The sequence below is a fragment of the Camelina sativa genome, chromosome 10, assembly GCF_030686135.1.
Source record: "Camelina sativa cultivar CO46 ecotype springtype chromosome 10, ASM3068613v1".
NCBI lineage: Eukaryota > Viridiplantae > Streptophyta > Magnoliopsida > Brassicales > Brassicaceae > Camelina > Camelina sativa.
The window spans coordinates 19,766,526-19,780,403 of record NC_141889.1 but is presented as its reverse complement, the minus strand read 5'-3'; positions in this window follow the sequence as shown (position 1 = coordinate 19,780,403).

The window sequence follows — 13,878 nt, the reverse complement described above, 5'->3', positions numbered from 1 at the left end:
ACAAGGCGTGAAACGAATCCTGAAAATCCTTGTGGCCTAGACTCTCTTATAACAACTCTTCAATCCTCAGCTAGTGAATGGCAACGTCAAGTGCTGTGGAATCACTTGATATACCAAAAACTCTTTGATGTAACCCACCAAGGAGAAAGAACAAGTTCCAATGGAACAAAAGAGTTTTCTACTCTCAAATAAAAAATAAAAGATTTCTTGATTGAATGATTTCTCAAATGAGATTATATTTGTTTAAAATAGGGATAAAAAACTTGGTCACAAAGCCAAGTATTGCTTATTCTTGAAACTAAAAACATTAAGGATACTAAGTTGAATGAAGACCCAACTCTTGGTGCATGTTTCCTTCCTCCAAAGTGACTTTTGGTGCATGTATCTCTTATTTTCGTCACTCTTTTTAGACCACAAAATAAAGTGGGCTGGACTTGATAGATATCATCCCCAATACAGTTTCCCATATTCTCTTTGCTCCATATATCTTCAAATATCAAATGAACAACTCCAGCAAGCTGTTTGGTGCTTGCTCTTATCATTGGTCCAACGGTACAAGTATAGCATCCTCAGGAACAAGCTCAGCTTCCACTTGATCATCCTCATTGCTTCCCATTATCATATCAAACTAGTTCACTCACTCTCACTCTCACTTTCACTCTCTTCGATCGAGCCATCGTCTCAACTACCTTACACTCGACCCCCGTCGTAATTCACGCTCGAGCCGATTTCCACATCCAAGATCTAGGCGACCCGATCTGTCTCACCAGACCACCGTCTGAGCTACCATCAAACGAGCTACGCCATCATGACTCGACCGACGGTGGACCGTTCTTGTCCAGCCATCATCTCGCCATCTCCACGCCCATCCTGATGACCTGACGGAGTCGTCGTTCGAGTCGACCAATTGCCACCGTCACTCTCAAGCAGAACTCACACCACCGTTCTTGCCGTCTGCACACGCGAACTCGTCATGACCCCCACTCAACTGACGAAACCACATCCGCTTGAGTTGTCCCAAGTCGACAAGACCGCCGGATCCACCTCGCTCGAGTCACACACCGTCGCGACTCGACCCCTGGTGTACTGTTCACATTCTGACTCAATCCGTCTCACTCCGTACCATCGAGCCACTTTTCAAGATGTTCTCACCAACACCTTCAAACTCTTGATCGAGCTGCCAAACGTCAACTCGACCCACGTCCACTCGATCCAGCTTCACCACCATCGACTCGATCCTCTTGCTCGAATCGATCAGTTCCACCTCCGCTTGACCCGCCGTCCCGGAATCTTCACGATCGTTTTCTTTCAAGTCGTCACATGTTCCTCGAGTCGAGGCCTTGCCACTCGATTGGTTTATCCTCTCTTTTTTCCTTCAAGTTTTAAATTTCATATTTGCTCTTGTTACTTGCTCATTAACATACTGACGTTTAGCTTTGAGTTCATTATGTCTCAGAGAAGTAGGAAGAGTACCGACCTTATACAGGAGATGAGAGAGGCATATGGTTGTGTTGCTGGAGAATGCTCATCCCCTGAATCCATAGCGAAGCGTTTCCTAAAAATGAAGAACATGGTTGATAAATTTGTTGGAGGTTCAGAACAAGCAGAGGAACATGCGTTGCGTTCCGAACAAGAGCCAAGGAAATCTGTACGATGAAGAGCATCAGAGACGAAGTTGACTCCCAAAGAGTAGTACGAGCTATTCCAACAGTGTAATTTCATTGGAAAAAGATATCCACATCCTGAGACGATGGAGATACTAGGGATTGGGGAGGGTGTTCAGTGTCTATTTTGGCGGTGGCATCTGGAGAGAATTATGAACACCCCCAAGAGTGGATACAGTGAGGAGACAATTCAGTTCCTTTCTACTCTGGAGATGCACTTGTATGCGGATGATCCAGGCATGATGTCTGATGGAGGTCTGGGCTATATTACTTTCAGAACCATCGAAGAGATCTTTGGATTTCCCAGAGGAACGGAGACTACGCTGCAATTCGATAGAAACAAAGTATCCGCACTCTGGGCAACGATCGGAAGCATCCAGACATTTACTTCATCGAAAATGAAGGCGATGAACCTGAGAAATCGGTATTGCATTACTTACAGAAGGCGGCTGCTAATGCGTTCTACGCCAAGGAGATTAAGGGATACATCACGTACGGCGAGCTTAAGATGATCGATCTGACAGTAAAGGGACTCTCGTTCACTGCCATGGATTGCACCGCATTGCAAGGTGACATGTCCAACATTTCCGTCTCGCTTTACCTTCTCAACTACATAATGTCATACAAGACTTGGGTCTCGAGACTCAACAGCAACCGTACCCACCACGCTGGATAGACAAACAACTTGCGGAAGCTACGCACTTTGAACTGGGGCTTGAGGAATGGACGATTGCTCTACAAGTTCGTGCATCCTACTGTCGATCCCTCGAGATTACTCCTTCCCTGCGTCGAGATAACTACAATCTTGGTGGGTGAGCATATCGAGTTCATCCCTCTTACAGATACACTATACGATTCTGAAGCTGAGGAGCAACATTTAGACGTCGCAGAAGCAGGAGCTGATCCGATGGAGGAAGACGCAGTTGAGTACCGCCCTGAGCAGTTCCACTTTGAGGAGTACTCAGAACCATGAATGGCCAAAGGGGTCAGAGCAGCTCAAACATCAAGGCGACCATCAGCCTATCGAGGTGATAGTATCGGACCATGGTGAGTCTAGAGTCGACGACGTGCAGTGCGATGAGCAGCCGAACATAATTCAGAACACGCAAGCAGTTGAGCAGCACGTCGTCTAACCAGCTGAGGTCACTCCTGCGGATCCGGATCAAGGTGAAGGACAAAGTATATATAACGCTCCTCCTTGGGCGAGCACCGACTCCTTCTTCTATTACTGAGGTACTCCTACCTTCCCTCTGTATATATCATTTCATTCATGCATTGTTTGTGTTGTGATTCTTAAATCCTCCTGCAAATTTTTCTTACACAAGAGACTGTGTAATTTAAGTTTGGGTGAGGGTTTGAGATGATGTATCTGATGTTATTTTTTTGTGATTCTTATTTCAAATTTTGCATCATATCACGTTTGAGTCTGCATTCATCTATTTGCATAGAAAAACCAAAAAAAAGTTGAAAAATGTTCGAAAAAAAAATCTCCACAAAAATAGAGTGTTCATGTAGTTTAAACTTGCACAGTAGGATTGAGTCTAGTGTTATTCATATAGGGTTGTTGCATTTAGCATAGGGGTTGATGATGATTGTAACCTTGTAAGCATGTTGAATTCAATAGGATAGGATCAAGGCCCTTGTTATTAGTTCTTTGATGCATGTTGGTTGAACTTGAAAATGTAAGATTGAAGCATGTTTTTGAATTGACATAACTCCCTATCTATCTGAACCTAATCATGACTTGCAATTATCTTGTTATGCATTGAAGTTGAACTCATGGATACCATACACATACTTGGATTGTTTTTCACACTTTTACCACCCTTGTCAATCCAAGTAGCTGATTTCCATCTTTGGAACAATTTCCCGCACCCTTAACCAACCATTCTTTCAAGCCAATTGTATTCTTGAGTGTCAGGCCTTTTCCGAGTTGAGCTTGTTAGAAAGTGTTAGGTTCTAACCGACAAGAGTAGGATCCTGTGTAGTTCTAGTTCATGTTATCCGGACTAGTAGGACTAGGTGAGAACTCAATTTTGGGGATTAAGTATGGATTTGTGCAGAAAGGTGAAGGGTAGAAAGTCTTAAGGAGGGGGATGTGTTTTCAAAGTTTACAAGTCTAGTAAAGGATTTGGGTTGAGCAAAGTAAAAAGATTTATTGGTTCTGGGTATATAATAAAAAGATTAGACAAAGAAAAGAATGTGAAAAAACTTAAGATGTTTAGAGTCTTTAGAAGAAAAGAAAAAGAACCATAGTGATAATAAAGATTTCCCAATCCGCTAGAATGAAAAGAAGTGAACTCCTCCTAAAACTAAGTGTAAAAAGTTTGAGATGATGTTTCTGATGAAGGGTAGAGATATGACCAACTTCTGGGTTAGAATGTTAGGACTAAGTTTCCTTGGGTACCTTGGGTTAGACAGGGCACTGCTCTTGTATGTATCAGTTGGTTTCAACCTTTAGCTTTCTTTTAAGCTCAACTCCTTTTTGTGAGAGAACCTTGTTATGTATTGACAAAACCACTTGAGAAGGAGACCATCTTCGTGTTTGATCTTTCACCCTAGCCAAATGAGTTCAATGACATTGCATAACTTGATTCATGGTTCTTTGTTAATGAATGTTAAAGGGGGTGATTGATAGGATTGCATGTGTAGATTAAATAAATAAAAAAATTTCACCATGCATCATAGAACTAAAAACAAGGACCTTGATTCTAACTACTCTATTCAGCATGTTTTAGGTTCTGAGACCCCATCTTCACACCTCTTCTCCATATGTTGTTCTTGATCGTTTGCTTAAGGGCAAGCAAAGAATAAGTTTGGGAGAGTTGATATGTCTATATTTTGTCTCTGCTTAGCATGTATTTGTCATGTATTTAGCTAGGATAACTAGTCGTTTTGCATCAATTTCTAGCCTCTTTGGTACACTTTGCATATTTAGGTAGTTCTTGCATCATCCTTGCATACATTGTGCATTTCGGAGTATTTCAGGTATCTAGGAGGCGTCAGGAACACATCGTCCGAGACGCCATTTGAGTCGTTGTTCGTGTCGTCGTTCGAGCCAACGTTATATTCCTCTCTCGAGCCGATTGTCATTCTATCAAGACTCCTCTTCTCGACCCTTGTACCGCTCGACCTGTTCGTCAGCTGAGACCAGCCCACTCGATCCATTCGAGTCCACGTCCTTCGAGTCGACCCAACACCACTCGAGCCACCCGGTCGAGCCAACACCATCACCCACTCGAGCCACCACTCGTTCGTACATGTCAGGAAGACGTTCCATCTTACACGCTTCAGGAGATTCCCAAAACCGACTCCTTACCTTCTCGTTTTAAGTTTTAGGGTTTTCCATGTTGGACTACTATAAATATGTTTTGGTAAGTCTTGGCTGGACATCTTATCTTTCATCTCGTTTTCGTTTTGTTCTTTTCCTAAAGGTTTACCTAGCCACCATAGATGCTCTCAGACTTTTGTAATCCGACATCTTGGAGATTATTGAGTATTTGCATTTGATTTATTTTACAAGTTGTCCATCTCATTTTTACCTATCTAAGAATGCTTGTTTCAATGTTTTCTGGATTTGTGTCTTTGGTGATGATTATCAGATCTGAGTAGTGTTAAAGTTCTTGGGGATAGGATAGACTAGGTGGAGGATCTTAGGATGTAGAGTCTTTAAGTTTTGATTAGTATGATTCCCTTCTGGACTAGTGTTAGAGATACTAGTTTCTCTCTGATCAATTGGAATTAGGTTTGAGACATTTCCACACCCAAAAGGTATTTGATGAAATGTCTAACCAACTAGTGCAAGAAACTTACGTTCCTAGCCTAAGAGATTAGTTGTCTAGGATGTTTGTTGACGTGAATGAACTTGCTTGTCATGCCTTCTCAACCATGTTTCTCTAGAGAGAGCTTGGTATGGAAGTGGTTGAGTCTGAGTAGCTTTTGCTAAGAGATTGGATTAGCTAAGTTGTGATGTTCATTGTTTAGGGATAGATCGTTTGTGGGATGTTAAACACTCTGTAGAATAGGATACTTCACTGACATCCATTACTCCCATCCTCATGACTTCTATCTTTTTGATTGATATTGCAATCCTGAGACCATTTCTGTTTTTGCTATTTTGTTCATGCTTAGGCTCGTTTTCGTTTTTACTCTTGTTTACTTCTTGTTATACATTTTTGTTTCTAATTCTGTAGTTCATTTCCGTTTTTGCATTTTCATCGTTCTAAGATTGTTACACAAACACTCTTTTTTATATTGGCTTGACTTGTGATTTCTTGATTGCATCTTGAAAGCTAGCAACATCCCATTTGGATTGACACCTTAAGTACTACAACACATAAGGTTAATTGAACCTACTAGGATAGACATACAAAAATCCTAGTATCAACGGGTTATCCCACAATGTGATGATTAAAAGATAAGTTTACCCCTTTTGTTAATGATTAAAATATATATTGTAGATATTTGAATTATTTTATTTGAAAAGGTGAATTTTGTTATTTTCAAGATTCTTGTTATTGGGTTGAAGAATTTGAATTCAATTGTAAAACAATAAAATAGTATATGGCCATTATATATGAACATGCATTGAGTAATGATGTTGTTGTGTAAAGATATAGCCACTGTATATGAGTTTTTTCACAAAGCATGCGATTTAACTAAAATTTGGTTATTTGCCAAAACATAGTTTTTTTCACACCGGAAGCATCACAAGAACTTATGGTATTCTATCTACTCTCTCCAACCTCTATGGAATGGGATATTGAGAAAATCCAAGGATAACTCCTAGATTCAATTGAAGAAATTCTGGTCATCCAACCCAGCAAATGTGGAGCTTCGGATTCATAGGCATGGCAGTCTACAAAAAACAGTAGACTATTAAGAAAAGTCGGGATATTATGAGGGAATCAAAGAGGTAAGTATAAGCAACACATCCCTCCACTAATCCAGAACTTCAGCTAGACCAGTTCAATTTGGAATCTAAAAACGGCCCAGAAAATAAAACTATTCTTATGGAAGACAATGCGAGGAGTCTTATCAGTGGGGGAGTGTAGTGACTCGTACTAGAGGTAAAGACCAAAATAACAATCTTCGAAGAGGAAGCCTCGAAAGAACTCAGAAAGATGGAGAAGGGAAATGAAAGGGGGAATGACCGAGAGAATTATGAAGGAATATCAATAAGTAGAAAAGTGTTGATAGTCAAGGGGAATTATTTCATGGGAAGACCTAAAAACTAAAAAAAAGAGGCATGGTCAAGCCAAGAGAAGTCGAAGAACGAAGGATAGAAATGGACTGGCCATGTACCAGCCGACCATTTAACGAAGGAAAGTTCATCTTGGACGGGAGGACCGTTCACTGCAGACAAGAGTATTGTTCACTGCGGACAAGTACGTCGAATAAGTTTTGGCGTAAGGAATTGACGAATAATGGAACTTGTCTGATGGGTGAACCTAACCATGAAGCCATGATCGAAAGATTTTGCCGAGGAATGGACTAAGTAGTCGAACCAAATGCAAGACACGGGCAAGAGTCGGGAAGAAACACCTGTGATGCCACATGTCCCACTCAGAAAAGGCCAAAATAAAAAAAAGTACAAAGGAAAGGTGAAAGGTCCCTGGTGCGTTTGCGTGAAACACACACGCACGAGTGGACGTCACGCGCGCGTGATTCTTCCGCCCAGCGACAAGTTTCACTGCATGCACCACTCAATCGCCAAGTGTTGGAGCTAAGACAACAAGTGTCCAATGAAAACAATGAGCCATGCGCATATAAATACCACCTTTGGGGCTTCATTTGCGATTTTGAGAACAAAATAAAACCCCCAAAACTCTCTCTAAATTTTTGATCAAGTTTTGGCTAAGATAAATAGCTGTGATTATAGAAGATTGAGGACGAGCAAATAAAACTGAAGGGGGAGGATTTGCTGTCAGATCCACGGTGTAGTGAAGCCAAATCAATCAATCAATCATCTGCTTAAAAATTACTGTGAGTTGTGGTTGATTGTGGATGGTGGACGAGCTTAAAAGCTCTTGTATCAATCCTTGTTTGTTTTGCTTGTGTTGCATGTTATTCTTGATATAATGCATGTAGACTAAAGACTAACACAGTTTATAGTAGACTTGTATGCATATATAATCTGGTTAGAGTGCTTGGAGTCTTGAGGTGAATTAAAATGGTTTGGCATGCATAATGAATCAATTGCATGCATAAATTGAGGGTTGATCAGTTTAATTGATGGAGATTTAAATCGCAATATTCTTGCATAAATTGCGAATATGAAGGCTTGCATGCCTGAATAAAATTGATGAAAATTTTTTAATTTTACTTGATGAGAAAGTTTACTGGTTGGTTAAGTGGCATTATATTTGTACGTAAAAATGGCATGCATGCAAGTAGAAAAATCTTACGTTGCTTGATTGCTATTCTTGCTTCTTAAATAATTGTTGTGGAAATTCTTGCTTGATTTTATTGTTCAAATAATTGCTTGATTATCTTGCTTGAAATTGTGTGGTGGTATAGAAGTACTTAATTCTTTGTGTTGTTTAATCTAGAATCATTATTCTTATTTTTTGAATTACTAAGATGTTCCGGATGTAGGCCCGTACATTCCCTCGGGCTAGGGACCAGAGCATTTTAATTTACAAATATTGCAGTTGTTCTAGCTTGTTCGCGAACTATATGTTTCAGTTTGTAGCTAGGACTAGTGATTGATCTTTTGTTCCCGAAAGTGTGATGAGGAAATCCAGTGAGTTAATCCTAAGTGATCTCACTACATGGACATTGTGGTGTCTAGCAAGCTACTAGCCTGATCTGCTGCATGATGATGCGGATCTGCCGCGGACGTGAGTGTCGTTTACTACGGATGCGAGTGTCATTCACTGCAGACGTGAGTGCCGTTCTCTATGGACGAGAGTACTGTTCACTGCGGACGAGAGTATCGTTCACTACTGACGAGGATGCCAAATATGTTTTGGCGTAAAGAATTGAGGAAGAAGGGAACTAGTCTGATGGGAGAACCAAACCATGATGCCATGATAGAAAGATTTTGCCGAGGAAGGACTAAGGAGTCAAGCCAAGTGAACGACGCCGGCAAGAGTTGGGAAGAAACACCCGCAATGCTACATGTCCCACTCAGAGAAGGACAGAATAAAAAAAATACAGAGGAAAGGCCAAAGGTCCCTGGTGCGTTTGCGTGAAACACATCCGCGCGAGTAGGCGTCACGCGCACGGGAATTGTCCGCCCAAAGACATGTGTTGCTGCATGCACCACTCAATCACAAAATGTTGGAGCTGAGACAACAAGTCTCCCATGCAAAGAATGAGCCATGCGCCTATAAATACCAGCCTTGGGGCTTCATTTACGATTTTGAGAACAAAAGAAAACCCTCAAAAACTCTCATTAAATTATTGATCAAGCTTTGGCGAAGATTATGAGTTGTGATTGTAGAAGATTGAGGATTAGCAGAGAAGACTAAAGGGGGAAGATTTGTTGTCACATCTGCGGTGTAGTGAAGCCAGATCAATCAATCTTCTGCTTAAAAATCAATGTGCGTCTTGGGTGATTGTGGATGTTGCATGAGCTTAAAAGTTTTTGTATCAATCCTTGTTTGTCGTGCTTATGTTGCATGTTATTCTTGATAATATGCATATAGACTAGCCTAGTTTAACATAGACTTGCACGCATAATCTGGTTAGATTGCATGGAGTCTTGAGGAGAATTAAAACAACCAGATTGCATGGAGTCTTGAGGAGAATTAAAACAACCAGATTGCATGGAGTCTTGAGGAGAATTAAAACGGTTTGGCATGCATAAAAAAATCTGTTGCATGCATAAATTGAGGGTTGATCAGTTTAATTGATGGAGATTTAAATTGCAATATTATTGCAGTAAAATCGGATCTGAAGGATTGCATGCCTGTATAAAATTGATGGAAAAATTATAAGTTTATTGATGAGAAAGGACATTTTGGTGCGTAGCTAGCTACTAGCCCAATCTGCTACATAACGATGCGGCCAAGTAGAATGTCTGAAGTGTCTAGATTAGTGAATTTATCTTGATTGTTTCTAGCTTCATTGTTTGTTGCCCGCTGCCTGACTTTACGCTTCCGCATTGCGTGTTTGTTTACATGATGTTGCGGGGTGGTTGGCTGGGGAGATTGCATGTTAGAGGGGAACCCAGCTCACTGAGTAATCTTAGATTACTCGTGATATTATTTTGTCTTGCAGGGAAGTTTAAGGTGAGACTAAAGCTAAGGGAAGCTAGGAAACCGGCTAGGGTGATTTCATGCTGTTTTGCAAAACCTTGCCTTCTAATATGTTTTCTTCGAAAAGGATCAAACATATTTTACTTTGGTATTTTGTTTGGTTGTAACAATGTACTTAAAGTAAATAAAATGATTTTTGAAGTATTCAGACAAGTGGAATGATACTTGGGCTAGTCCGGGCCAACACAATGCTGCAGACGTACCAAAGATTGAAAAGCCGAAAGGGCATTCGCAGTGGGCAGGCACCACGAGTGAACTGGCTGAGGGCCCTGATCCCTTGTTGGAACCTCAGCCGGACCGCGTATGGTCGTCTTCATAGTAGTGTCTCAGGGCGGTCCATGGTTTGTCCGGCCATAGGACGGTTCAGGGTATTATAGGGAGAACCTAGCTTCAAGTGGCATCAATGCAAATGCAAAGTGTCCTTTCTGCAAGGAACAAGCATCGACCAAACACCTCTTCCTCAAATGCACCTTTGCAACATAGATATGGACGAATGCACCTTTTAAATCACCACTGACCCTAACCCAAGAGGAATCACTCAGAATCACCCAGATCGTTGAATTGCCTTCCTTCCTACGACATTGGTGATACCCAATTGTTCACATAGATCTTATGGGCAATCTGGAAACCAGTTGATCTTCAACTTTTTCACCCCAACCCCTCCAGAAACCCTAACTCAGGCAATTAGATCAGCACTAGACTGAAATTCGGCTCAACCTCACCAACAACGACACCAACAAAACTGGATCTGATCTAGACCACTCTGAACTATGTCTTATGTAAAACAGAAGCAGCTTGGAACGAGGACCAAAAGCTAGCGAAGTTCGGTTGCATCTTCAGCTCTTGGGATGGCTACCAGCTTGGAACAGATTCGGCTCATAGTAAATATCTGATCACCTTTCTTGGTAGAAAACGTAGCGATTAACCAATCGATGCAAGCATTTCTCACCCTAAGTTTCACGAGCCTCTCAATCTCTTTATACTCCAAATATATTATAGAATATAGGTTTGCAAAACTTAAGAAGAACAAAGTATAATCTCACTTTATTAGCTTAAGAAACCACTCAAAACTTAAGCTCTCAAGTTCTCAAAACCCTTACAACTTTTGTGACAAGACTTGACACATTTATTTATATCAAACACCAATCCTAATCCTAAAGGGAACTACTAATGTTTAGATAACTCCTAAACATAGTCATCCTCATCCCTTGAAACATTACTCGGTATATGATTAGGCTTATCCCTCACTTATGTTATTTTCAAGCTTAAGTCAACATTCTCCCCCATAAGCTTGAACACTTCTTCCGACACATCTTGAACTCCTAGGAGATCTCTCATCTCCTTAAACTAAATCCTACCTAGAGCTTTGGTTCGGATATCAGCCTTTTGTTCCTCACCAGAAATGTGCTGCAACCATGGAAGATAGGGTTCCTAGTGAGTGCTATTGTCGACTTGTTATCTAGCAGAATCGAAACCTTCTCACAAGGTTCTCCAGTAACTTCACCTAAATCCCTTGCTTTACCGCCTCAGTGGCAGCATAAACTCAGCTTCACATGACGACAAAGCCACCATATCAAGCTTCATCAAACACCAAGTAATAGGACACTCATTTAGATAGAAAACATGACCATTCATGCTTCTACCATCATCTTCATCCATGTTGTGACTACTATCACTAATGCCAACCAGTTGAGTATTCTTCCCTCGCTTATACACAAGACCATATGAGCGAGTACCCTGCAAATATCTCAATATCTGTTTCAACGCAGCACTGTGAGACTCCTTGGGATCATGCATATAACGACTTAGAACACCAACAGAGTAAGCAAGATTAGGACGACTCTGAATCAAATAACGAAGGCATCCTATCCTTCTCTGATACTCCTTAACATCAATACTCTTCTCAGTTTGAGCTTTAGAAAACTTAACACCAAAATCCATGGGTATATGAACTGCATTACACTCCCCCATACCAGTCTCACTTAGAATCTTGTTTGCATACCTTTCTTGCTTCAAGATAATACCAAAATCAGATTGAATTACTTCAATGCCGAGGTAGTACGTCAGCTTACTTAAGCCACTCATGTCAAATTTCAACGCCATTCGCCTTTTAAACTCTAGAATTACTTCAAGGCTTGAACCTGTTACAAGGAGATCGTCAACATACATAACCACGACAAGACAATGCCCCTTCTCTTGCTTGTGAAACAGAGAGGGTTCCTTGGAACACTTCACAAAGTTAAGCTCCTTGAGAATCTGATTAAGCTTATTGTTCCAAGCTCTAGGTGCTTGCCTAAGCCCGTATAAGACCTTATTTAACTTGTAAACCTTGTCTTCACTTCCTAGAATGATAAAAACCTCTGGCTGATGAACAAAAACATCCTCCTTCACCTCCCCATGAAGAAACGCAGTTTTTACATCAAGATGATGTATCTCCCATCCGTTAGAGGCTGCTAAAGCGATGATAAAATGAATTGTTTCAATCCGTGCTATAGGATCAAAAACATCATCAAAAGCAATTCCATGGCGTTGTACATAACCCTTCGCCACAAGTCGTGCCTTATACTTATTTATGCTTCCGTCGGAGTTGCGGTTAACCTTGTGTATAAGGTGCGGTTAGGTGTCTTTTTATTCTAGATTCTTCACAAAAACGTTGAAATTCTTGAGATAAGAACTCACAACCTCTATCAGTTCGGAACGTCTTGATTGTCATGCCTATCTCTTGTTCAACTGCTGCCTTGAAACTTTTAAATTTTGCAAAAGCTTCACTTTTCTCCTTCAAGAGAAGTGACCACATGTAGCGTGAGCAATCGTCTATCAAAACGAAAGCATATCGGTTTTTAGCCATTGTAGATGGAGTAATAGGACCACAAGGATCCCCATAAATAAGTTCTATTATGTGTGTTGCACGGAAAGATGTTGACTGCGGAAAAGCTCTTCTCGCTTGTTTTCCAAGTAAGCAGGATGCACAAACTTCTTTCTCAACCTCAAAATTTGGCATTCCTAAAACAAGCTTATGCTTTATCGTTTTCTTCATGCTATCACTCCCAATATGTCCCATCCGTGAATGCCACTTGCTTGGATTACCCGAAGATATAAGGTGTAAACACTTGGAGTTCTCTGTTTCCATAGGTACCTTGTACAATCGATTTTTAGATCATACAGCCTTTACCAACAGTCGCCCATCCTGATCATGCAAAGTCAAAATGTCACCGCGCATCCGAACGTCACAACCGGACTGAGTAGCCTGTCCAAGGCTTATGATATTGCCTCTTAAGTCAGGTATAAAATATACATCAGCTAAAACTTTGCGTTCACCGTTCTTGGTAATAAAAAGAATTGATCCTTTGCCTTTTATGTTTATGCGTGAATCATCTCCAAATCTGACCTTTCCTGTGACTGTCTCATCAATCTTTGAGAAGTAGGAACGATTACCATTCATGTGGTTACTTGCCCCATTGTCTAAGTACCACACATTATCACCATCAATATGACCCTCAAACTCGTTTGGTTTCACTTCACGCTCATTAAGATATACTACTTCGTGCATCATCAATGCATCAGTTGTTTGTGTATGCTCTTCTTCATTCTCATGTGTTTCCTGCAACTTAGGAAGTCTATCCGGACAATTAGACGCATAATGTCCTACTTTATCACAACGGTAGCAAGTTACTTTGGACGTGTCCCTTTCTTGTCTATATCCATCGTTATAGCGACCATGTCCTCCACATCCTCTGCCGTGACCGTAAAATCTACCACATTGACCTATGCCTCTGCCTCTTCCTGCATTATAGTTGTCTTGATAAGATTGTTGATCCGTGTTCGCATACATGAGCTTCCCTTGATCATCATGTAGAGCTTCTTATTCACCGCTGATTCTTTCTTAATAAGCTTTTGAGCGACCAACAATATCTTCAAACGATATGCTGTTTAGATCAAGCACTTGTTCA